Here is a 27,554-nt window from a genome sequence, read left to right as displayed (position 1 = left end):
CAATTCTCCCAGGTTCTGACAACACTTCCAGGACTGCATAATAGTTGGGAGTGGAGTACAGAGGGCACCATCAGTTCTGTGCAGAGGGAGCTGGTTAGGATAAGTCCTGTCAGGTTTTTCAGAAGTTGTTTGGAAGAGGAGGAGGGTGAAATGTGAGGACCAAAAGCAGGAGAATTTCTGTGGGGGGACTGAATGTAAGACAATAAAGGCAGTGCAGAAGGGTCTCACACCGGAGGAGTTGCAGCTGCACCAATCACCAAAGATTAGGAACAGGCCTGCCCTTAATGGGCCACAGCTGTGTCCAATTAGAAGGGGAGTGCTACAAAAGAGTGGGTTAGCTGTTGTGAAGAGAGATGGAGTTTGTTGGCTGTGCAGAAAAAGAAGTCAGTGCTGCAAGGAGATGCCCACAAGAAATCACTGAGAAGGTATGGGAGCTTTGCAATAAGATTACAACAAATTTCCAGTCAAAGAAATGCTTCAACCTCTTCTTGGGAAAGAAGCAGCTCCTAGAGCCCCTTGGTGGGTACTTTGGCAGAAGGGAAGGTTGCAATTACATAACACCAAGTGGGATCTCAGTTTCCAGGCTATTTTATGAGTCCTACAGCACAGAATGGCAGGGATGATGACTCAGTGAAACTTCAGGGTACTGCAATGGAATATCCTTTATGAAAATGTATTTATTTTGCAAAGGTAGCTCTGATAGCTTCTAATTTCTGTGCTCTGCTATTAAGAACAGCACAGAGAGAATCTCTGTTTAGATGATGGTTGAAAATAGCTGCAAAACTGTAAGCAAACACAAAAAAGACAAAAATTCCAAGCATTTGCTTTAATTGGGATACCTTTTACTTAAAGTAACAAGCATGGAGAATGAAATTCCATTCTGTTGTAGAATACAAAGAGGAAGAAATGCATTCAGCAGCAATCTGTTGTTTTAATAGCAGCTATGAGAAGTCTTGGGGTTTAAATTATTCACACTGTCATACTCGTGTCTAGGTTCATCCTATTTTATACTTAGTTGCACTCAAAATGCTCAGTTTTGTGATGTATGCGCTATAGGTAATGTTGCCATAGTGAAAATGGTTTTACAGTGCTGTAGTAGAAAACAGCATAAATCTCTTTTCCCAGTATCAGTAGTATTGATATTGGAAAAATACAGGCTGTTAGTACTAAATTTAGTTCAGGATCTTGTTGCTTTTCTTTTTACTGAAGGTAGAAAATATTTTTTTCATCATAGATTTGGAAAAAAAGGTTTATTGTTAATGATTTCTTCATTCAAGGCTTGGTAGCTTTCTTTGATCAGATTTGCTGCTCCTTATGTAAACTGCACCTTTAAAACTAACCTGAACAGGTTCATTGCTGTAAGGAAAATCAGTGTTTAAATAGGTGGTGTAACATGATATATGCAATAAATGGTAAATGATTAAGCACCTTAATGTATCTATAGACCTTGGTTTAATAGTGCTTTGACTAACCTGGATTATGACATATAATTTGACACATACACATCCTAATTCAATCAAAACCTCTTTCAGTGGCATCTTAAATAGTACCCACTCATGCAGACTTTCACATTAAAGTAATTATTGGGGAGAGGGGAGTGGTAAGAACAGAAAGAAAGTTTACTCTTCCTCTTTATAGTGAAAACAAATGTGTTTTTCTCCAGAATCTGCCAAGCCTGTGTTTTAATGATTTAACAGATGGAGTTGGCACATGTGAACCTGGAAGATGCATCTGTCTGATTTTTCCAGTCTGAGGATTTTTTAACTGCATTAATGGCACAGACAATGGTAAAATATCACCTCCCCAGGCTGCTTTGCTCTCCTAACACATAGTGTCTTTTAAGGAAAAAAAAAAAGTGGTAGGAGACTGGGGTGAGCAAAAGGCCACAGAAATGAGGATTTGAAAAGTTTCATATTTTCTGTCTTTACTGCATTAAGCTTTTAAGCCTTTCACTTTGAATTTAATGTGTATATGGTGTGGAAACAGAAATTCTACCCAGGCAACGTTATGTGAGATCTCAGGCTTCTATTAATTAATTGCTTTAAATAAACACCATTTAAATAAGGAGACCAATAGCCACCAGTGCTTTGTTCTGAGTAATTGAAATTGAGTGTTGCTTTTCCAATTTGATAATTTTAGTTTGATGTGGATTAGTTCTTGCAAAGGTTCTGCTCATGTATAACTTTAGATTTAGCAATCTCATTGAGTCACTTGTGCTGTTCATTCAAGCAGGCAGTGCAGATGCTTAACTGTTTGGAATGAGGGCTTTAATTTGAATTTCTTTTGGACTGGAATCCTTAGCACTCACCTGGATTTTCTGCTGAAAGCAATGGAACACCTTTCTGTGCTAAAATCCTGAAGTCTCTTGGTAATTTGCACTGAACTCTGGGACAACAGAAGCAGGAGCAGATGACCCAGTGTGGTCCTTTCTAGCCTGACCCATTCAGTGAGTCAGAAATGCCTCACCAGTTCACAGAACTAAAGGGTGTCTGTGAGAAAGTTCCCTTCTGAGGAAAGCCTTGTCCAAGGGCCAGTACTCCTGTGAGCTGCCCAGCTGCTGGCACTAACGCTGGGGATCAGTGCTCTTGCTTGTGGAAGGGTCATTCATTCTCACTCTGTTTGTCAACAAAAGTGTTGTGATAAAATGAAATTATCTGCTCCGGGCTGTGAACTGTCCAGGACTTGCTTGAACAGCACCATGCTTTGTGGTTCACCCCAGTTTTACTTTACTACTGCTGAGGAAAAAGATTTCAAGAGAAACATATTTCATTGTTAATGAAACTAGCATAGCTTTTCAGTCTGTCATTGAAAAAAATTTAAATGACAGAGAGAAGGGCAGAAAAACTTTTCGAAGTGCTCCAGAGTTTCAGTTTTAGTTTCTGCTGGAGAAAAAGATCTAGTGATAGAGCTGTACATCAGAAATGACTGCAGTGATGTGCTTCACTTATTTGTGTATCTATTGTTGAGTCCATATGTCGCACACTAGGATTTACTCACTGCTCAAATGAGGGATGTATCTCTGTCTGTGAAATTTGCTGGGCCAATGTTATCACATTAGGGGTTTTCAGGAAAATCTATTGAAAGTCCTCACAGATGCCCCACCTGCACTTCCTGGTGAAATGGGGAAGGAGGTGGAGCTGTGGTTCTACAGCTGTGTTGTCTTCTCTCTTCCATCTCCTTCCATCTCTGTAGTACTCCAGTCTTGATGTCATGGACCTCTTTGAGACTCTTAAATTAGTGAAACACACTAGGTAAACTTATTAATACAGACTGCTTCTCCATTTCCTGCCATTTTGTATAGCTTACATTGCCTGTTTTATGTGTCTAATGAGACACCTGCTCTGGGCTACCAACCATCATAGGTTTCACAACCCCTTGGAGATGCCTCTTTCACCTGATGAGAGTTTAGGCTGCCAGCTTCAAATAAATTCATAGCTTCAGCTTGTAGTTAGGTGGGCTCCTGCTGCCTGTCATCTAAGCACATAAATAGGAGGGTTTCAAAATGCCCTCAAGTTCTAGAAAAAGACTTCAGTCAGTGCAGGATCAGACACATTTATTTCAATAGTCTTATCCCTGATTCACGTTAAATAGAGACAAAATTTATCTCTTGATTTTTAGTGAATCAGAAAGAGTGCTAAGAAACCCCTGCATTCAGAAGCACTCAAGTCCCAGAAAGGAGGTGCCAATTTTCTGCAAGCTTGGGATACTGAAAATATCCCTCCATTAACCATAGCAGATATTGCTGTTTATTTTCTTAATGCCCTTTTGTATTTTAACAAATGACTGTAATAATTTTCATCCTCATTTTAAGGTTTGATTAATTGGTTCATTGTGTTCTTTCTTCAGAAGGAAATGTGTTACTGATATCCCTTGCTATGAGTGACATATGGGTTCTAGCTGAAATGATAGAACGTCCTTTCATTTAGCAAAACAAAAATATGCTTGGCACTCTCTTCTTCTTTGCTACTCTTCCAGCCAAATTTAATTTGTGAGAGCGATGTGGCTTCTTTGTCATTGGTTATGGTGACAGAACTTCATCTGGGTGAGATTCTTCATGCCTGTGAGGTGAGGTCCATGGGGTGGCAGCAATAATGAGAGAGGTGGTTTTCTCTGTTCTCTTCTGCCAAAGTGTTTAATGTCGCAGCTCAAATCAGCTAACAAATAGAAAAGGATGGAAATATCTGAAAATATGAAAATGCCCTACTTGGTATGAGTTCTTTCCTTCCTTTCAAATTTTCTGGTAGCTGTTTTTCTTTAAAAATTCTGCATTTTATTTTAAGATAGTTTTCTAGAAAACTATAAGGTGAAGTCTGTGTTAAGGGAAATTGCCTTTAAATGCAGCAGTGGAAATTACTTACATTCTTCAGGATTCAAGCCAGTTAAGAAACTGGATAATTCCAGAGGTTTTTGTACATGCTTTGCTGTATGTGAGAGTACATCCATGAGCCTTCATTTCAAGCCCAAACCTTCTCTCCACACATTGAACCCTGTTATGAATGGACATGGTGCTGTTTGTGTCCTACTGGCTGTTTGTTCCTTGTGTGCTTGTCACAGCACTGTTAGTCATGGGTGATTATTTTAGGAATCTTTGGAATGTCAGGTACATTTTGCCTCTCCAGCAAATACCAAATTGCAAGGCTGTTGCCAGTTCAGGAGTTTTTATTAGCTTTTAATTCCTTGTGTTATTTTGGACACTGATAGGTAGGGTACTTGATTCATTCAGCTGTAGCTTTTTACTGTGTAACTGAGATGAATTCCATCTTTCAGAGAAAAGAATTTTACCATTATTGAAGGATGTTTTTATATAAAATCACTGAACACATCATGCAAGCTGAGTATAGATCATATAAATTTAGTGTCTGGTCTAAGAAAGATGAAATTTAAAACTGCTTGGAACACAGGTGCTGCCTCTGAGCCCTAAGTTATCTGATTTGGAATTGATAAGTGTGTCCTGGATAAGGAGAGGCAGCAGTGTTGCCAATTTTAAGAAACTTTTGGGAGATCACAATTTTGTATCAGAGTACGTGCGCATATGTTGGTGGCGGTTGTTGTTAGGAAACTGTTTGTACTCAAGCATGGATTTAGAATTTTTTTTTTTCCCAGTAATCTGTTGATTAATTTTTTTCCCCCAAGGAATAGAACAGTTTGTGTGGAAAAAGATGTAACTACCAGTATGCCCATGTAACTACCAGCTTCCATGATCTTATAAACCTAATTTTTTTTTTTTCACAAACCATTAGAATGATGGCTTGACCAAGCCAAGTTTAAAGTGAATAAGTTTATGCCCCACATATAGTCTACAGTGACAGGATTTAAAAAAAAAATAGTTACATAAGCTTTAAAGTAATCTGTGAGTCAACAATTAAAATATAAAAAGTAGTAAAATTCCTAAAAGATGAAAGATCAAGGAAAAAAGCATTCTAGATCAATTTTCTTCCTGCCCCCAGTTTCAAATTCATGATAGAATTAGGTTTTATTTAGTGTCTAAAACTGCAGTTCTTTGTAATCTGGGAAGGACATGTCCAGAGAGAAGAGTGTTCTGTTTGCCATCTAAGTTTACCTGGAAATAATTACTAATTTGTGTTTTGAGTGGAAAAGTTGTCTTGCACCTAGATTGTGGGTCTGGATCCTGTGGATGAAATTCAGGGAAGCTGAGATCTCCTTGGAGCTTAGAATAATTGCTGTGTTATTCTGGTTAAATCATTTAAGGTTTCATTTCTGTTCTAGAGAGAGGGTATAGCAATATTTCTTTACTTCTGTCATTTTCCTGGTACCTTCTTAGGTATTCAGGAGAGGAATTCTGTGTTGATCTCTGTTTTTTAAAATCTAAAACTTGAGGAATTGTGAGGGGACAGAGGGGACATTTGGATGTTAATGTAAAATAGTAATAATCAATAACAAATAAACCTTCCAGCCCTCTCAATGTTGGCAGTTGGCAATTCCTTATTCCAGCAGCCAGGTAAGCTCAGCAGCTTACTCTGGTTCTAAGATTATTTATTTACAGTTTTGCTGTCCAATTTGGCAGAGTGAACCAGGTGATTTGGAAAACACTTGTGATTTTTTTTTTTTTTGTGATAAGAAATGAGGTTTTCTTTTAAATAGCGTGGTAGTTATAGTAATAAACTATTGTTGATAAATTCACATCAATGCAAGATAAAATTAGTTTTGCATCAATATTTGTAAAAAATATATCAAAGCACAGGTACTGTGATGGAAGTGCCCGAAGGCAGCTGAGACATGATGCCAGAAAGAAGATAAGAGTGTCAGACTGCCCCAATCCATGAAGCCTTTCCTGAGTTATTGATTGAGATTTCTCTTTCACTGTGATCATGTAGAGTCAGCCAATAGAAGCTTTTAGTACTAAAGTGGAACTGATGTAAGAGAAATGAACATCATCATGACACTGCTGGTTGCCATCTCCGTGGTGGCAAACACTGAGAGGAGACAAACACTCTGCTGCACAAAGTGTGACTGAATGCCTTTAAGGACTAGAAAGTGCTAAATGACCTTTCATCACTTTAATCACTTGGCTGGGTAGGAAATTTTTTAATGAAGGTTATAGGGCTGGAAAAATATCATAGATGATCATGAAAGTGGCATGTTCTGCTCCTCCTGATTTGGGGTTTTTCCAAAAATTGTCTCTGCAACCAGTATCTTTTTCCTTGGAAGAAAATACTTCAGCACGGTAATAGTAACAGAATCTCAATGTTCTATGTGGTATCAGATGGTGAAGTGGTGGTTTTTTAAAGCAGTGGTTGGTGTAAAAAATCAGAATTTAAAGACTTTCTCTGTGGCAGTTGTTTTTGCAATTTTGTTTGAATGCCTTTAATCCTGTTCCCACTGTGTAAAATAAATCACTGGCATAATTACTGGTGTTCCTAAAGGCTGGTTGTGGCCTTTAGAAACTGGGCCAGAGCAAATAAAGTCAGTTTGACTGTACATTGCTTTTTGAAGAGGTAGTCTTTGTTGTATTTTCTTGTGAAGCAGTCAGGAACTGCAGCCCAGTTACATCTAGACCCTACACACTGGTTGCTTATCCCTATAATGACAATAAGAAGCCTCTTGGGTGACTTTTTGTGGGCATAAATCAAGTTATTTTCTTGTTCTTGTTTGAAACAGGAATACTGAGTAGAGGGGGAAAAGCCAAGCAGCTCAGTTAAGAGATTAAGTTTTCATAAGAGGCTGGGATGAAGCCATATAATAAATTTTGGGCTGATGACCTTTCAAAGAGAGGCTTGGAAGGAGAGCAGAGATGAGAGGTTTGGCTTCATATCCACGTAGAGTTGCTTGGTGTAATCTATAGGGAATAAGTGATTGCTTGCAAGGGTATTGTGGACTGAAGGAAGAATATGATATATTGAAATTTTGTTAATATTTTTAGTTTGGAAGATGATCTGGACTCCAATAAGCTTGTCCTCTCATCTGCAGCTATAGAAGTTGGAGGAAGGTTTATTCAGTGAAACATGGTTGTTTTTCAGTTTTTTGTTTTTGTTTTTTTTTTAATAGGCGAGCAGGGAGTTGTCCACTGCTGTCAAGAAGATGGTAATCAAGGGCAAGATGTAAACCACGAATTAAGTGTTCAAGAGTAACAGATCTGAGGTAAGATGGCATTCAGTTTTCAGAGATGATTGAGCTCTTTTTTTGTGCTGCTGGAAGTACTGGAGGTTGTAGTGCTGAGAGCACGTTGATTGCACAGCCTCCCAACTCTGCTTCCCCACTGGCATGGGACCATGCTGCTGATTCCTGTAATTGTCTGCACTTCTGTGCACTCTCCTTTTGCTCTGCTGTTTCCTGCTATTCCAGGGACTCAGTTTACATTTACACTGGCTCATTACACAAGGCTACCTTTAATATACATTAAGACTCCTTATACTGTAATTTGAGAGATGCTTTGTTGTTCCTTTCCTAATTGATGCAATGAGAGCTGTCTGCAGAGACATCAGTGTTAAACATCAGAAGAGAGTTTTTGAAGTAGAGCATGCATCTGATCAGCCATATGAGAGTGTTGCAGGGAAAGAGATCTCTGCTTGCATTAATAAATGAAAACAGCCCACCTTGTTTGAACAGAGAGACAAATGAAACATTTGTATCCTTGGTGATTTGGATGCTGGCAGAGAAGTTTTGTCACTCCTTTGACTTCAGACACTGTCTTAAAATTTTCTCTCAGAATACGTACCAAAGAAAAAGGAAGGCAAGGTCTGTTTTTATTTCTTTACATGTTCAGCAGGAAGACAGTGATTTGTATTCAGGCACATCATGTTGTTACATTACACAGCGTAATCCCATGAAGTGTGATAGGTCTTGAAAGATGAAAAAGTCTCTGTGGGACAGTCACTCTTGGGGAATTCACTTATCAGTTTGTGTCATGGCTTTCCAAGTCAAATCAAAGCTGCAGAAGTCCCAACATCTGTGGTGCATGCTCTTACTTTTTAAAAATCAAATACAACATGAGCAGTAGGAGTCCTGTTCCTGAGCTGTAATGGATGAGCTTTGTCATAGTGTCATTAATATTTTGTGTTTCTCAGCACATGCTGACTGTTTGGCATTTGGGCTTTGCAGGGGCTCGTGCAAATGTTGCCTTCAGTTCCTGTGTTATGTAAATTCATTCCTTTTGTATCACTTCCCACCCCCAAATTTTGCTATCATTTGTTTTTGTAGCTTCTAGTGGACGCAGGCTCAGAGTGAAGTGCAAGGGGAGGAGTGAAGTGTTCATCTGATTCTGCACGAAAGGCTTGCGTGCATGAATTCCAGACTCAGCACAAACCCTTAAGGCCTTGAAATTTGCTTATGTCACATACCTGCACAAAGCTCTGCAGAATTTAGAAGTCTTTTTACTCTGGGTTTGTCACATAATTTGGAGGTTTAATTACACTCATGAAACTGCTGAGGTTATTAGAATTCACTGTTTCGTTAGCTGCAGGTGAGGCAAGGGAAGGCTGCAGAAAGAGTTGTGGTGAGACTTTTACTTAATATGCTGAGATCTTCTACGTTTTTCCCATGACAGCTTGTCTGCCAGGTTACATTCCTGAGCCTCAAATATCACTGCAGCTAGACATCTCTTGAAACCTGACCCATTTATTCCATTCCTACTCATCACATTTTGGTGTGGAGGCTCAAATCTGACTTTCCTGCACAGGAAAAAGTTGGAGGAAAACACATTTTCACATGAGTTTTCCCTGAGGGGGGCAGAAAAGCTGCTCTGCAAAGTGGAAATTTTCTGATGAAGCACAATTTGTTCAGATCTCAGGGTGCTGCAAATAATAAGCATGAGAAGAATAGAAAACAGTAAGAGCAAACTTCTCACTTTGATGAAATTTGCTTTGTGGTGATGGAGCGAATTCAATTTGCAAATTCAAATCGGGTCCTAAATCCATATTGAGTAAAATAAACAAATGTTGCTTTATTGAAACATTTTAACCTGAGCATGTTAAGCATCATGACTTCTGCATACATTGAAGACCTTAAGAAAATCTCACTGTTTTGTTTAAGGTTTTCAGATTCACAAAGAGCTTAAATGAAATTTAGCCTGGAGTAGAATACCCTGCAGAATGTGTCTGTGTGCACATGAATGAGTGTGTAACTGCAGGGGAGGCTCCCTTTAGCCAGCTCTCTCCATATGGGTGAATTTACCTGGGCTGGCTCATCCCAGAAGGCAGAAACAGCTGGTGCTGTTATGTCAGAAAATGGAAAATAACTTCAGAGACTCAAAGTCACTCTCCAGCTTCAAAGCCAGATATGTAAGACAAGTGAGGGAATGGCAGATTGCAACAAATCAGTCTTTGATTAATCTCTCCTGGGCTGTTCAAACAAATTTGCAATTTTTACTAAATACAAGCTCGGTGTGCTTCATTGATGAGAACAGCATGTATCTTATTTTTATGCCCAGATCTCACTGCAGGCTAATGCCACCTGGCATCAGTGCTGTCTTGAAGCTTTTCTTCAGTTCATTCAAGACTTGATTTTGCAGCTGCTGGTGCTTTTTGAGTGCCCCCTCCTCAACTGATCATATAAACTTTTCTTATGAACTGCAGAAAGCAATGTTCCCCGAAGGAGTAGGATGGCATTTCATGTGTGATGAGCCCTCAGCTGGCTCTTGGGAGGAGCTGAACTTAGAGGTTTCTCTTTGACTCCTCACATCTTGTTCTGTAGCTTTAAAACCAGCAGTGGTGAGAGATTGATTTTAAATGCCCTGAGACCTCCCAGGGAGATGTTGATGTAGTTCTGGAAAGAACTGGGCTTTGTTCCTGTGAGCCCCTTGCCCATCCTGGGCTGGGCTGGGATCAGCAGGGCCATGCTTTTCTGTTATCCTGTGCAACAGCTGTGCTCTGGAATAAGCTGCTGCTGGGGTTTTGTTAACATTCTGCTCTTCCACATCTCACCTCAAGGCTGGGGAAATAAAATGGCATTAGTAATGTTATCTGATGCAACTATCAGTTCCATGCCAAGTGGAATATCTCTTGAATTATCAGTTTGTGCAGCTGTGGTGCAGCTATTATGAAAGATCCCTGAGGATTTTCGTAGGCAATGTGGACAAGGATGGCTCTTAAATTTTGCATTCAGGCATAGTTCAACTGTCACTAAGAAATAAAGGTCACTATAGAAACTGGAGTGAAATGTGAAGGTTAAATTAAGAAGAGAAAGGTCCACAGGCAAGTAAAAGCACTGTTCTGACTATCTGATGAAGACAGACATAAGCATGTCTACTTGCACACATTTGCTTTTCTGATCTGTGCAGTGTTTTTAAGTGGATCTTCAATTCTCCTAGGAAACCATCGTTAGGCTAATTGAAATGCTACCTTTAAAAGCAACAAATGTCATGATACATCTTAAAGGCTTTCAAAGAATCCAATGACATTCATGCTAGGAAATAAGATACAGTCTGTACAAACATTTCAAGCACCATGAGATAAACTGTGAATGTTTCCAAAGCCAGTAGACTTTCCTTGTATTTTAAACTAAGTTTTAAAATTATTTCACAGTGTTTCCCAGAAAGGTGAGGGTAGAAGTAGGACTCAGTCCAGAGAAATAATTTTTCCTTCAAGGGAGTGTTTAGCAATGGGAGCTTTTTCATTTTCTTTAGAGAGGAAATGGCTCACAGGATAGTTACTACCACTACTAGTGTCATGTCAATCGAGATAATGTTCATCTTCTCATTAAATAAGAACATGCAAGCAGAAGTCTGTTATATCTTTATGGAGCTCCTTCTCTTGTTGAATGTTTTACTCGTTCACACCAGGCAGCCAAATTCTCTAGTACATATGTGTGCTTTAGGATAAAAGATGCATATGTTAGAAAGAGAATTGGCCAACAGTCAGGGAACTTTACTGAAAAGGCTGATTCTTTTTTCCCTGTCAATAACTACAAAACAGTTCTAACAATAGCCTGATATGAGTTTGCTGTCATGGTGGTATTTGGGGAAGAACTTGGGATTTGTAGGCTGTTATGTTTGCTTATTGATGTTTGTCCTTCTAAACAGTGTTAGAGGGGATTAAAGTAGAAAATTTTTTGTCATAGCACCTTTTTTCTTATCATGGGATGAGAATGGCATTGTCCTTCCTTCACAAGACCAGCAAAAGTCCATTTGGCTTCCACTGAAGATAAAATGTGGTCCAATTTTGTTAAAGAATGTATTTATTCTTAGAAAGTCCTAACTTTTGCTTCATGGCTTGAAAATAGACACACATTTTAATCAAATTTGGTCCATTTTTTCCTACAGATGGTGCTATTTTCCCATGAAAAATCTTAAAAGCTTGAAAAATCAAATGGCTTCAATGCCAATTCATTTTTAGCCCAAAGGAAAAAGCCAGGATGCTGCAAGAACCGTTAGACTATGAAGCTGTGTTGCTGTGGTAGTGGATGGAAAGGAAATGGAAGCTCCCCAGTTCCAAAGCTGTCCCTCTCTATTTTGTCTAACCAGCCTCTCAATCTGAGCTCTGAAGTGCTGTCACATACTGGAATAGGCTCATACAGTGCTGGGATTTATTTCTGTGAAACTAAGTTTTGTTATTAATTAATTGCTCATGCATGCAAGCAAGTGGAAAATATGGCTTCCAGAACTTTCTGGGCTTTTGTATTTCTGAATCTACATTATCCCTCATTCTTTGTCATGACCCACTCTTTTATTGCTTTTGAAATATCCTATGGTGAAAACAGGGAGGTGACTGTTCACTCCCCAACCCAGGAGCTAAACAAGTCTGACTGTTCTCTTGAGGTACGAGTTTAATGTATTAAATGCAGTAGACAGAGACTGAACATTGACAGGAATCTTGTGCTTCTCAGTCCTTCTCACTCTCCTGGTACAACCTCACAGGACTTGTGTGATGGTCAGCCTGATAATCTGTTCTGAATGATGCATTCTCACTCTACCTTTTTCTTTTTCTGCTGACAGATCATTGATTCCATGTGCTCCTCTTGGAAAAATGTCTGCAGCTATTTCTAACACATAGCACAACGTGAGTGATCCAGCTTGTTTCATGAGATGTGACTGCTGTGTCAGGCAGGTGCAAAATTATCTGTGAGGCCACTCCTTGTAATAACAGCCTCTTGCCCCACTTGTGCCACTCAGTACTTTTTCATTTCTGGCTTGTCTTGAGTATAAGTGGAGCTTGCAGTCTCCTGGATTGCCAGTCACACAAAGAGCTGTTATGTGGGGAAAAAAGGAATTTGATACCTCTATCAAAAAGTCCCCCCAAAAGTTTTTACATTTGAAGTCAAAGTCAATTCTTAAAAGGCAGCAACAGTCCATATTGTGTTTGCTGTCACTTCCTGAAAATCCCATTCCTGGTGTGTGCTGTGAACAGGTCTTGTTGGTGCTGATTCAGGCTCAGTCTGAATCAGAAATTTGTCAGGACAAATTTCCGAGACAGAACCTGAAATGTCAACAGGGCAGTGCTGATACTGGGAGGAGTTGCCCTTCTCTGGAATTGCACAGTGGGAGAGCAGAAAGCAAATCTCATTTCTTCTCATTTCAGACCAGTGAGGGTTTTGTTTTGCGTTTTTGTTGGTTTTTTTTTAAACTCAGTGTGTGTCACAGGCTGGCGAAGGCTGAATGTGTCCCTCTGTGGAGACAGTCGCTGCTGGAAACAGGCTGTCACCAGCAGAGTGTGTGACCAAAACAATACAGTTTTCTTTCTTTCCCATTTTTCTCCTTTCAGAACAACTCCTAGATGTTCTGTATACTGGCAGGCAGGAGGAAAAGACAGATGGTGTGACAGTGGGAGAACAGTCTATTTTAGCACTAATAAAAATGGGTCCGGAGATTCATATATGGCAAAAAAATGATAAACTTATAAACTGGGCATGGCAGGGATAAAGCAAGATAAGCAGTGACCTTTCAGTGTTAGAGCTGCACAGAGTTTGTTTTTTTACTTTTGCATTTGAAATTTAGAGCTTTCAATTCTTCTACTGCAAAATATCTATTAAAATGATTCTAGTCCTGGTGTACAGTTTAACTCCCATTTCAAATGTTATTGAGCAAAATATAGTTTGGTTACAGAAAGTAAAATATTCTCCTGTTCAAAAAGGTTTTTTCCCCACCTGTGTCAATCCTAAATCTGCTTGCTCTGTGCATTTTGTGTGTATAAAAAACAGGAGTAAAAATGGATGTTACCCCCAATCTGTGAACTTTGAGTTCCTGACAGTTCACCTGTCCTGGCTTATGCAGTTCTGAGGAGTCAATAATAGCTGGGAAGGAGAGTGTCCATTGCAGTTCCTGAGGGAATTCTCCCTGTGTGGCAAGGGAGAATTTGAGAGTTTCCCCCTTTGGCAGTAGTGCAGGTCTCACTGTGAGGGGATGAGGAAGACTCTTGCATGGGCTCTTGTGGAAGGAAAATAATGGGATTTCTTGTTCAGTCAATCATAAAGTCTCACCTCCTCCCTTGTATTGAGGTTCCTGTAGCCCTGGGGATTTTATATCAGTCTGCAGCGTTGGTAGCTGTAACTGCTGGAGGGGATAAAGGTTGTTAAAATGAAATTATGCTTCCTCTTGAGAGACCTTTTACAGGTCAGCATAGCTAGGCCTGTCTTAACTGTTTTCTTTGAAGGAATTCACTTTAAACTTCGCTGAAATTAGCACATCTGCCAGGAGGGAAGGGGATACATGGCCAAGAGGAGATGGATTGCAAAGAAGTTACCACTTCTGTTGTTCAATGCCAACAGTGTCTGTCTTCTCATTGGTAGAAAGGAAAATATTTCCTCTCTTTTAAAATATAACCACAGTTAATTCCCTGTAGCTATCACTTGACATCTCACAGATTTGACATCTGCAAACTGATTTAATTAATATTTGAGCTACCTTTCACAAGTGTATAGCACTTCCAACATACAGAAGTGCCAAGTCTTCAGTTGATAAAATAAGTTGTTTCCAGAGTTTCTAAAGATAAAATCATCTAATTAAGTCACCTTTTCTGTTTGCTTCTGATTTAGTTCTCAAACTAACACCTACAAATGTCTGAGAAAACCCCCCCACTGTCACTTTTCTCATTAGTGTCATTACTGGAAAAGAAATGTCTGACTTTTATGGACAAGCCCCATCAGGGTCAGCAGAATGTGAGATGCTGAGAGAATCCGTATGGATACACCTGGGATGCTCTCTGCCTGCAGAGATCCCGCAGCCAACCTTTGCTGCACTTTGAGAAGTTTGGTGCAGGGCTCCATTAACTGAGTTGGAGGAACAGCTTTGTGTTCTGTACCACTGTTCCCAAACTGCCCTCAAGGATGGAAGAGGGGGATAAAAGAAACAGTGTGGAAGGAAGGGAGGAACAGAAGCCCAATTCAGCTCTCATGGAAGTCTCCAGGAATTTTTCCGACGACTTCATGGGAACTGAATTGAGTTGCTGATGAGAAGCCATGTTCACAAAACTCCAGACCTCCTCTTCTGTTCTACATCTGCACTGGATCTGTTGAATTTATTAGGAATAAAAATCTAGTTTACAACATGTGGAAAATAGAGGGGGTGAAGGTTATGAGAAAACCCCAACTTATTGATGTGGGAGTGGAGACCTCTTGCAAAATGGACTGTTTCAAATGTACTAAAAACATGTTCCCCCCAGCACCCAAAGCCTTCCTGCATTCATAGTCCCTGACTTCATCAGTTTCACAGCATTACTTTTCAATCAGCAAACATCATAAACACAGGAAGGCAGATTTATGGCTGTTTATTAGCCAGCACCATTACTGTATTTACTGTAGTGTGAAAAAGGAAATCGGGGAAAAGTGCTATAAATCTCAGTGGCTGCAACCCAGATGCATTTATTTACTTACTGGATACTTCCCTAGTAGCTTAGCAGATGCCTGCTAGTTTACACTTATATTTTGAGCATATCAGCAGAATGCTCTAGAGGGATGGGTGTTAAAATCCTGCTGGGGTCTGTTGTGGGCACTGCTAGGAAGGAGCTACTGAAATGTGTTCAGTTTAAGCAGCTAAAATAGTTATGGAAGAAACACCAAGGTGTTAACCAATCACTGTGTGTTTAAAGGGAGTATATTTATAAATCTGGAAGTATATAAATATACCATCTTGCAATAACAACAGAGAAACATCTGGGTATTAAAATAATAGGGATAAAAGCAAAACTCCTTACTTGTTAACATGAAGATATTCTCTGTTCAAAGAGGAACCACAATCCTCAAATCTTATCCAAATTCCTGGAGCTGTAATATCCCACCTGTGCTGTGTAGGGGGCTGGTATCAGATGGGGAGTTCTGTTTCCTACAGGGCAGACCCAAGGGTTGTACTTCACCATTGAAGGTATAATTGTAATTTATTCCAAGACAGTAAGTCATCTGCTCCTGGATGACCTATTTCCATCTGCACTCAAAAAAAAAAAGTTATTTTGGACATGGCTCTTTTCTAATGTTCAGAAATGCACAAATACTTCCTTACAGAACCCTTCTGCATTGTTCTCAGTAAACATGTTTTCTTTAAAGAATGTGACTTCAGCAAATGTTGCATTGTCTAGGCCTGTTCTTTACACCTTCATTATCTAGAAAAATCTGCTTAATGACTGGAAGTTAAATTGAATGTGTTTAGGCCTCAAGTGTCTGAAAGTTCTATTTAATTTATCAGCTTTCCAATAAAAGCACAACTTATTTATTCAGTTCAGATTTGTGGTCAGATGCAAAATCTGTATCTAGATGTGTGGTTGAAGTCCAAATGTATTTTTTCTAAGGGGAAATCATGAATCTTTTCAAACCAGTTGAAATATCTTCACTGATTGTCAGTGAATCAGGAATTAAGTTCACCCCAAAACGTAGAGGGTTTTAATTTTTACTATTTTTTCCTACTTACTACTGGCTCTTATTGTTAATGCTGTTTTTAAAATGAACAGTAAAATGCAAAGAGTATAAATTATAGATGAACAGTTTCAATGAGGCTGTTGATTGCAATGACTGAAATCTAATTAAGCAGTTTAAGATCTAAGTGATATTATTATTAAAGAATTATGTTAACAGAGCATTTGATCAGTCTCATAATTTGTTTTATGTGAATTATACTTAGGAGATAATGTGATTCCAAGTGACAAAAAGCTCAGTTCTTTTTCTTCCCTCTTTTTTAGAGAAAACTAATATGCTATATTTAAATTGAAATAAATTGACAGAGAGGTCTCCTGGAAACAAAAGCACTATTTTGGCATTTTAACTTGAACTGACTTCATATAAATACTAATACTGACTACAGGGTTTGAGATGACATTGTGAAGTACTTTTAAAACAGGAACAGAAATGTCTGCAGATGAATATATGCAAATACATGTATATTTTTACACAGATATGCTAATTTGTTATGATGACAGACTTATTAGCAGTAGCAAGCAAAGTGGCTGTGCCACACTACCTTTTTGACTATGAAATCTGTAAACATCCACTTTTTAATTTAAAACAATTCAGGGTATTTTCTAAATCAATGGGAATCCATGAGGAAGACATTTATTATTTCATTTACCCGTACAGTTCATACAAATTTCTGAACACATTGAATTGCTTCCCGTGTGATGCAGCTAAGTAGGAATCGTGTGGGGACAGTGTGCTAGATAAAGATATCCCTGGTTTTTGGAATTCAGGTCTGTGCTTGGTGACTCTGGGAGTCAGCCTTGATCTGGTTGTAATTAATGTTTGTGCTTTTCTCACTCTCTGAATTCCATCAGTCCCATCTCTGTCAGGTCCCAGCAGAGCATCTCCTACAGAGTCAAGAGACAATTCAGCATATCTGGGCTAATCACACATTACACTTTCTTGTTGCTTGTACACAGATGTTGTCTAGCAGAGGTGTCCTAAATTTCACTGTAAGCTTATTTCTGGGAGCATCCTTTCCACACCTCAGTGCCTACTCCCCTTGCCTTGGATGCTGAAGGGCTCCTTTGAGGTTTAACCCTGTTTGTGTCCATAGAATGTGAGTTTTGTCCCACCTGCCACAGACAGCTCAGAGCATCTTGGTCAGCCCACAAAGAGAATAAGCAGTTGGAAGAACTGAAAAAGACAAAACAGGAATCATTTTAGATACAACTGGACACCAAGAATTAGCAAAATGCTATATTTTTTTGTTGGATTCCTTTGATTTTTACTCTGTAGCTCTAAGTTTGTTCCTTGGTTACCATGAAAGGAAACCAGCAGGATTTCAGTCTTAAAATTTCAGTGTCATATAACTGTGGGTTTGTTTGAAACCAACTGTTATATTTCAGTGCACAGCCTGACGAGTACCCTGGGGAAATGGGCGCAGTTCCAGCGAGACAATCTCGTTCCCAGGTTAAATGTGTTGTGCTGTGGTTGCTGCTGCCTTGACCCTGTTTTGGATGAAAGGACCATGTCACAGCATTGCCATTTCCCTGCCCACCCCTCACTGCCTCTCCCCCATAGACATGCCAGGCATTGTTGAATCAGCTCCTGGAATACTCTTGATAAAAACAGCCCCAATTCTGCTGCTGCCTGTGCCCTCCCAGTTTTTGGACATCTAGTTATTTTGATTTAATTCAAATATTGTTTCAATGTGTTATTTGTAATAGATGGTCTCTGGCATATATTTATTTTTTAAGCTTTCAAACCAAACAAGGCAAGGGACGAGGGAGCAAATTATGGGGAATGAGATGGACTTGAACAGAGGAGGACTGAGGGTGACAAACACTGCAGAGGAAAGAGAAAGTCATGAAACAAAAGGAGACAAAGCAAGCGTGGCTGGATGATTCACCCTTTGCTGGGCTATTGCTTTGTGTGTGGCAGGACTCACAGCAATAACCAAACCTTTATTCCTAACTCTGCCCCTTGAAATGTGTTGTGCCTTTTCTCATATGGATCATTCTGTATCGTTCCTTGAAGACAATCTCTAATGAGCCAAAATGTGCAGTATTGTTTTGAACCCATTCTTGGTTTTCTTTTCATGTCTGGAAGGATGGAAAATTAATTTTGCTCTTGGTCTGGTTCAAAATCTTCCTCCCACACTGTGCAGCCTGGATGTGGTGTTGGAAGATAGTATGTTCTGGCTACAGGCATCAAAGCGAGATCCAAAGGGCAAGCAGCTTTCAATATTTAACTACTAATAATCTGGTTCATAAAACTGACTGGGTGTTTATGGATGACAGCATTGATACTTTATGCTATTGATCTAACAGATGCAGTTAATTCTGTATTTTTAGAATATAAATATATGCAAAAGTCATTCTTGATCGATAAAAAGAAATAACTCAGCCAAGTGCTTTTAAATGTTGATGTGTCAGCAGCCTTGCTATCTGTCATTAGCATTTTTTCTTTATACCTTAAATTTAATCCATACTTTTCTGAGGTTATGATCAAGAGGCATAAAACATTTTACAAATTCTGTTTGCATGTGATAGATTTTGTGTTCTATGATGGCTCTGATCTAATAGGGGATCCAGCAGCATTAGGAACTACTGACAGACTCTGGCTTAAATTAAAGGTGAACAGCCATTTTGGTGTTTCAAGTTTTAAGCATTAAGCTAAACATGGTTTTAAAGAGATTTAATTTTCATTGGTCTGAACTGAGTTCTTCCCAGAAATCCAACAACCACTGAGGTGTCCCAATTCAACCTTTTCATTGGGAATCACAAGATTTCCATAAGACTTTTCAGGCCTACTGCTTCCAAAACACCTTGAGATTCTTAAGCTCAGGTACAATGGAAGAAGAATTGTTTTGTTAGTGTGTGAAGTGACTTATTGATAGATAGGTACCTCCTGAGTGGTGGTTTCAAATATTAAATGATGATTATCCAGAGCTCCAAGGCACTGATTCTTTGAAAGGGCTTTCAATTTTGTGGGAGTAGAATGACAGGGGCTGATTTCAGCTGATTAATACTGAGCTACTAATCTGTACATTCTTTGTTCTTGACAAATTGTATAAATTAAGTTCTGAGGAGAAAGGACCATCCTTAAATCTGAGAGCAGTGAAGAGCTTGGTTGAGAGGAACTTGCCCTAAGTGCTCCCTGCCTTTCCTTCCTTGAGCATCTCCCAGTTTCAGACACTATCCACCACCCTTCAGCACCCTGTGGGAGAGAACTGTTGTGAATGCACTGTGTATGAAATTTAGGGAGAAATCCATGTCAGAAAAAGCACAGGATGTAATTAGGTACGATAACCAACGTGTAAGAAGGAACCACAATTACCTTTGTCTGTTGCTTATAGAAACAGCATGTGATGAACCCACTCATGAAAAAATGAAGAATAATTAAATGTTTATACTTGCAGAGCCCTAGGGAAATACTGTACCTCTTTCTGTCCCGCTTCAGGTAATGTTATCTTCCAGGTCATGGGGAGAGTAGTAATTTGTACAAGAGAAAGAACAAGCCCCAGTATGACTGCAGTACAGCTTGAACTTTAACTTTTGTTTTTGCAGAAGTATCAGTCAGCTGCACAATCCCTCTCCATTTTTCTCCCCTCTAAAGGTCAGATAACACTTCTTTATATTTCTCTGTATTTTATGCAAGCAGCTTTTGCTTGAAAATTTTCATGTGTCACTCATACATCTGTAGGTTGAAACATCTCTCTGAAGCATCCATCACTCACTCACAGCTGACACCTGGTCATAAAGGTGACCTATTTCATATTAAAAATCCATTTCCTTTCATTCTCACCACCAGGATATGTTCTGCCTTTTCCCTTTCCTTGTCAGAAGTTTAGACTTAGGGGTTAGATTGAAGATTCTTTGAAGGTAAAAGGATGAATTGTTGATTCTTTGCATCACTGTATTCTGTCAATTTTATTTTAGTGCTGAGGAAAAATCCCCAAACAAACATTGCTTTCTGACAGAGAACACTAGAACACTGTCACACTGAAGGATCACACTTTGTATGCAATCCTGGTGAAATTGTTTCCACAGTGCAGAGTCTCATATGAATCTCATAAATTACAAGGTATCATAGGATGTTATTGGAGTTCCTTGTGGGATCTCAGTGCCTTGTTTTTTTTTTTTTTTTTTATATTACTTGGAACATGGTGCTGAATTGTGGAAAAATTAATTAAAAATGAATTTTAGGATGAGAGATCTCCTATATGTTACAGAAGTCTGTGTTATGCAAAATAAAACAGTATGCATAACCTACCATGTTCCTGACATCTCTTGGAATTGTTGAGCAAAACAGTCTGTGTTCACATTTTAAGAGACACAATAATTCTCCAAAAGTTGCAAACTGTCTTTGAAGAACCCACAGGTTTGTCACTGAATTTCATTATCAATCAAGGCATTTTTGTGGGGGAAAAAAGGTGCCTTGAAGAGAACTATATGTAAGAAGAGGAGGATAATCTTCAGGATAAAGATGCTGCTTCTGTTATGAAGTCTTCGGCACTTGATCAAATTTAGCTGTAGTGTGTGTTGAATTAGAATTTATTTTTATTTTGGAGTTTTAAATTCCTTTTTCCTTCTCTACTTTCCACTATCATTTCCTCTCAAAGTAGTAGAGAATAATATTTACTACTTATTCATTACATAAATGATGCAGAAAATCCGTTCATCATAATGTTTAATGTTATGGTTTTTCAGTTTGGTTTTTCAGTCTTCAGTTTTGTTTGGTTTTTCAGTTTTCGAACTGAAACCACCACATCTTCCTCATTTTCAGCTACCTAGTTTGTTTTTGCTTTATTCAAAATAGATAAACATGCACAAGGTAATTTGGATACATCTTTGTCACGGTAAAATCTGTACTGATTTAATGTGGTTATCTGGGTTGTGATCAGTCTGGTCTCTGGCATGATAAATATGGTGTTTTTTCCAAAGAAAAGTGGAAACTGAGAAAGTCCTGTTGCTAGAAGAGAAAAAATCATGGAGAGAGATTCCAGGCTTTGGAAATACAGTTGCCATTGTTCACTTCTCCTCATGTAACCCTGATCAGTGTAACACCATTACTCATCTGTGTGCTGCCCTCCGGATTTGTTCCACCACGTTCCACTGGACTTCTCAGGGGCTAATGGACCATTCACACTGACTTACCACACCAGATACCAGGCCTAAGCAGAAATATTTTTTTTTATGCTTGGCAGTCTTTTTGCTGGAAAATCTGAATTTGGAGCTTGTGAAGTAACCTTCAGTATTGTTGTGAAGTATAAAAATTCCCATTACTCCCTGCCTCTCACAGCACTGAGACACCCACTGCCATGTCTGTCCTGAAGGATCATACTCTGTTCATGATTCCTTTTAGCTCTGACCTTGAGGGGATCTTATGAATCACTTTAAGTTTCATGAATTAATCTTAAAATTATGAAACAATGATGACTGTGGCAAAGGACAGCACATTTGAGAGACAAAACAAAAGAAGAAAAAGCTGACAGTGCTGGAAGCGGCAAAGCAACCTCAGAAGGGTTTTATCAGGAATCAGAATGTGATTTCTAGCAGTGAGGTGCTACCTACCCCTGTCTGAAACAAGAGCTGTCAACTGTCTGAACACAAAATTCTGATGAGTTTGTACTCTTGCCTAAGAGATACTTCATATTTTGATGGGGCAGTTTGGAGAAACAAACACAGCTCTGGCCATTATAGGGGAAGATCTTCTTTGTGGTGTAAGCCCACAGCATTCCACAGGGAATGGGAGAGCAAGTTAATGGGACATAGGGATGAGAAGAAAAATTCATCTAATGGTAAACATAGCACATCTTTGCCATTGCTAGTTCATGTATACTAGAATATTTTACATTCACTGTGGGCTACAGCCCTTTCTTCTAAAGCTGAAACTACTGTTAATGTTTCTGAAAACCAAAATGTTACTGATCAATATATGTTTTGCATTCCAGTGTTTTTCCAGCTATGAGGGATGTATAACTGCAATGATTGGCTGAAGTTTTTTTAAAGGCAGATTAAGTCGTGATCATTCTTTTAACATATTCATTGAAGAATTAGCACAACTCTAACTAAAACTTATCATTCCTATATCTTTTCTACTGATGCTTTTCAGCAAACACCATTTACTTCTGCTTAGGCTGATTTGGTTATTAAGAAACCAAGGGAAGTAAGGAATAGTTTCTCTCTTGTTCTCCTGTTTGATGTTGCTTGGACTGTGTCTCCCTGCGTTGCAGGGGAATTGAGCCTCTGGCAGACTCTTTTGTGCTCTGATTCTAGAGCATTATTGGAGATCACTTTATTATCTTAGGCTCTGCACATCACTTCAAAGGCAGTAAATGTTAAGATGGTGTGCAATCATCTGTCATATCTATCAGGTAGGCAATGGATTCACTCCACAAAGCCTTTTAAAATTCTGTAACAATCTTTAAGAACCTTATCTGAGTGTCTATGTGACATGAAGGCACCTTCAGACTCAGACTGGCTCATACCTTGAAATGCTTCACCGTCCTCCAGCCGAGCTCCCCCTGAGGTCAGAAGGAGGTGAGCAGTCAGTATGGGCCCCAGATTTCTCATTATTGTTTCTAGGTGCATCAGTACCAGGATTAAACACAGCAAACATCACAGTCTGAAAGTTTATAGAGCTAGTAATGCAGATACTTGTGAAATCTGTGGATTTAAGGAGCTGCTTTCAGTGTGTGTTCAAATACAAACAGATGCTGACTATATTTTTGCTGTGGAGAAGCTCAGGGATTGTTGCTCTTCTAATTGTTCCATTCACAATATTTATTTATACTTACGTAGTTGTAACTGGATTTCCACATTCTAGCTGTGTTTGTAATGAAATGTGATTTGTACTATTCTGTATCATCCCAGAATGAGACTGGGATATCTGACTGACTAAATAATGTGAGATAAATGTTATTACATAAACTTAGTTGTACTTACAGTTTGGGGTACTCAGCTTCTGTGAACAGTTAACATGGGATTCTCCAGCATGAGTTCCTTGTTTAAGTGAACATCTGTCTCAGTCCTTCATTATTAGGATTCAAACAAACAATTTATGTAATTTTATTCTTTATCTTTTTCTCCTTCATTGTGTCTTATTCTTTCTTTTACCTACAGGAAAATCTCTGCAGCGTTCAGACTGAGAATTTGCTGTCTCAGCTGTCTTTGCCTTTCCTGGTGCTTTGTGCTCTGAACTGGGTCACACGCAATTTTGCAGTGATACAATTGTCCTTTCTTGTGACAACCATTCCTCCTCAACTTGCTTCCTCTGCATCTTCAGTCTGAACACTATGAAAGATGCACTAAAAGTAAAGCAGGATTCCTTTATGTAGCTAGAATTTCAGGCTGGAACATTCATAGTACTTTTCCAGAAATTTGCAAAACTATTGCTTCAGGTTCCCTAGTTCTGAAGAATTTAAGCAGAAATTCAGTCTTCAAACCCCAGCTATGACTCAGCCATTTTGTAATTGTATTCTGTGGTAGTAGAGAAACTGATGTTAAATGATGCCCAACTTTATTTACTGGACAAATACTGTTGCTGACTGAAGAGACAAACTTCTCTTGTAGCAGCTAAAAGTTTGAAGTTTATCATAATGTGAGGGGACAGCATATCAGATAAAACTAACAATTGTTTATAATGCTAAGACAAGTGTACTGTTATATTGTCATGGCTGTGGCCATCTAGTGCATTACTTATCTCTGGCAGTGGCCAGTCCCACATGAAAAGGTTGCAAGGAGGCCCTACAGCAGACAATCCTGGAATTATTATATGCTCAAAAGGGCCCATCTGTCCTAACCTCAGGCATGTAGAGGCTACCTTATACCCTCAAGCAGGAAATTTTTGTCTGTGATTTTTCCCTCTGTAGAAAAATTTATGTACCAGCTTTTCAACTTGATCTCGCTCCCTCGGTTTTTCTAAGGTATTGAAGAGGTGTGAACACCGTATGTGATCTGCAGAGAGTGTCAGTGGGAAATGAGAAATGGTAAAAACTACTGAAAACAGCAGTGTGTGTTTGAAGTTTGACTCCTGTCTTACTTGCTTATTGCAGAGAGCAGACTGGAGAACCAGATGATACGTGTCAGAAAAAGTAAGACCCTCATCACTTTACAGCAAGAAATATTGCTGATTTCCTTCTGAATGTTTAAGAAGCTATTGCAAAATATGTCCAATGTTGGCTGCTCCTCTAAAAGTCTGGGCACTCTCCAGGAGCAGACTCAGCAGTGTCAGCATGGTAAGAGACAGGATTATCTCCAGGAAGTTCAGAAATGAGGAATCCTAGAAATCTCATGAGGTAAGCCAATCTCTAAGAACCTTAGATACACTGGCAAAAATGAAGATGTTCAGACAAGTTGTGTAAGCTTTTAGTCAGTTGCTGAATTCCGATTATTCATTTCCAAACTTTTGGAGAGTCACATAAACCTGTGCCTTTTGCCGAAGGTGTAACCCACTGTCATGCCTGAAAGACAAAAGGAAATAGCAGATACTCCATGGGCAAAAAGACATAAACACAAGAAAGTCTCTAAAGGATGGCAGTGATCATAATGGCTTTTACTGCCATGGATCATCAGCTGTCTTAGAACTGCTAGACTCGGCTGGCTTTCCCATTCTTCCTTGCAGCTGGTGGGAATTTGGACAGCTGAGGATCTAGAAGGACTGGGGCAGAAAAGCTGTGCAGCCTTTTAGCACTGTGGGTTTGTTCTGCAGTGCAGCCCTGCCCGGTGATCGCAGCCTGCGGTGCTCAGGGTGTGAATGGCCACAGAACGTCAAACACATGTGTTTGTGTGGCCTTTGGGTGGAAAGCATTCAACCCTCCTTTATTAGTTGTGTCTTTAAAAAGGTACCTTTTGAGGCATCTTTGAGCAAAGGATTATTTGATTCTCTCACTCACCTTCAAAAAATGAACTTTAAATGAAGCCTCAGAAATGGAGAAAGCTCCCTACCTTCTTGCTTATAGACAAGGGACTGTTTTCTTGAGGGATCAGATGTCTAGAAGCTTTCACAATGTGCACAAAACAACTTATGACAGAATAGCAAGCTGCCCTGTGCCATCACGGCAGCTGGCAGTGAGTCATTGCTTCTGGCCCTGTAATGCAGACCTTGCGTGTCTGGGAAATAATGCCCAGCCAAGTGTGATTGCAGCCTATTATTAAGGCTTTATTTGTGAAATTGGTATAGCTGAGGTCAAACATCTTTCTCTCTATTTTCACATAGTGCTTTTAGACAGCTTTCAATAATGATTCCATTATACCACTACTAGGAAGATATTTTATCTTGTATACAAATTGCTAGTTAATTACCGAGTTGTTTTTCACATCTGATTCAGCTTTTGAGTAAGACAGTATGACATGGAGCCAGAGGCAACACTGACTACAGAAAAAATGGTGTTTCAGCTTTAAACTTCAAGTGAGTGCAAGAATTTCTGAAACAGATGAATGCAGCCCAAGAGTTACTGTAGGTGGTGAAATGCATTGTCTGGAAAGTGAAATGATTTGGAAATGGTTGTTTACCTACAGTTCTCCAGTTGATGTGTTGTGTTGGCTTCCTTAAAATGTTTTAGATCCACCTTGTGTTGTAAAGAGGTAGAAAATTATTTTGCTTGTAATGTCAACCAGTTCAGAATTGTTCTTTGATTTATGTGCCTTATAATATCTTGACATAATGAATGGGGAACCTCAAACCTGGGAGCTGATGCTGAGCAGGGGAGGATGAGGTGGTGTCCTTACTTTCAGAGTGGTTTCTTAAGGTCAAGTACAGAGACCTGGGTGCAGGGATATTTTAAAGTATCTTGGGATTAGTGTCAGAGATACCTTATCTGTGCTGACTTTCTCCAGATGTTCTTATTCCTGCAGGAGAAATCTGCACAGTGGGTGCTGACGTTTAGATGGGACTAGTTTAGAGAAATTCCCTTACTCCCTGTCAAAAGACCACAGTACTTTGTGTAGCTGTATTTCAGTCACAGAGAAAATCCAATAAGCCAGTAAGAATATTAATGTGAGTGGAATCTCTAGGATTAAGTCCTGAATTTCTCTGTTGAGTCTGAATTCTTACTCTTACAAAAATGTTGATATGTCTTTTTCCTTAAAGGAACTGGACACTTTTAGCAAGGTACTGACAAACACTTTAGAAAAGCATGCTATGATAGTAACCTTGTAAAGAAATATAGCACTTACAACATCACCTGCCAGAGAAAACTTGGCAAGTCTTCTAATTTGGTCAGTGAATGTTGCTAAGGGGAATATTAATTTGAGATATTCATAGCTCAGCAGAAAGCATTCTTGGTCCCTCAGCTGTGCACTCTGGAAGGGAAATATTCAAATAAATAAAATAAACTCAGCATTTTGTATTTACAACAAAAGGAAAGGGATTCGGAAGGTCTCTTACAGTGCTGGTAATTCTCAGATTTATTTTTTCACATCTCATTGCATAGGTAATAGTGTTTTTTAATGTACCAAGATTACTTTTACATCACTGAAACTCTTGTCTTTATCTGTTTTATACTGTTATGGATTATGAAAGAATCAAGTTCTCAGGATTTGCTGGGGGAAGTTGGCACTGCTATCAATTTATGTAGCCCCATGATATCTGTGAAGAAAGGTTTGCCATTTTGTTGCGGAAATTAATGAAGGAGACAATGTAAATTATCTCTGTATTAAAAAAAAAAAAACCCACCAAAAAACAACAACAAAAACCCCCAACCAGAAAACAACAAATAAACAACAGCAAAAAAATTAAATCCAGGTGTCTAAGTTATAGCTCTTATGCAGAGAGGGATGATTTACCATAAGCAGTGACCTTATGATGTCCTAAAACCCTTTACCAATTGTAATTAAATAAAAAGAAACTCAGAGGGGAAAAAACCTCCTAGAGCCTAAACTCCAGAACACATTGTTTAGGGAAGGGTATTTCCTTCCATACCAAATGTCCCAGCCACCACCATTCTCAAGGATTTTTAAAGTTTTCAATATCTTTGCACCCGCAGAATTATCTTGCACTAATGTAACAATATGTAAGTTGTTGTTCCAAAAATCCTGGGCCCAACTCCAGATACATCATGTGAACTTGAAAAAGCCAACATGCTTTGGAGTTACAAAAATAATACTGGATTATTTATTTATATAGCGCCCATAAATTTACAGGTTGTTTTACACTCCAGAAATAAATTCTAGTCCCTGGAAGGGTAGTGCCACAATGAATTCTGGCTGCTAGGTTTAAATTAAAAGAAGAAAAACTCTAATAAATTCTCAGAATTAAAAAATAAATTAAAAAAAAAT

The 27,554-nt window shown here is 39.0% G+C and overlaps 1 long non-coding RNA gene across 1 annotated transcript; it reads left to right on the top strand.

Moving 5' to 3' along the window:
- The first annotated feature begins 360 nt into the window (after positions 1 to 360).
- On the top strand, positions 361 to 27,172 carry LOC132078645 (uncharacterized). Its single transcript, XR_009419282.1, has 5 exons — positions 361 to 425; positions 7,507 to 7,599; positions 24,332 to 24,370; positions 24,490 to 24,574; positions 25,607 to 27,172. It is a non-coding gene; the product is annotated as an uncharacterized LOC132078645 (long non-coding RNA).
- Positions 27,173 to 27,554: the final 382 nt, after the last annotated feature.

This window comes from Ammospiza nelsoni, chromosome 12 (assembly GCF_027579445.1).
Source record: "Ammospiza nelsoni isolate bAmmNel1 chromosome 12, bAmmNel1.pri, whole genome shotgun sequence".
In the NCBI taxonomy this organism is placed as follows: Eukaryota; Metazoa; Chordata; class Aves; order Passeriformes; family Passerellidae; genus Ammospiza; species Ammospiza nelsoni.
This window is presented reverse-complemented; position numbering and strand designations above follow the sequence as displayed.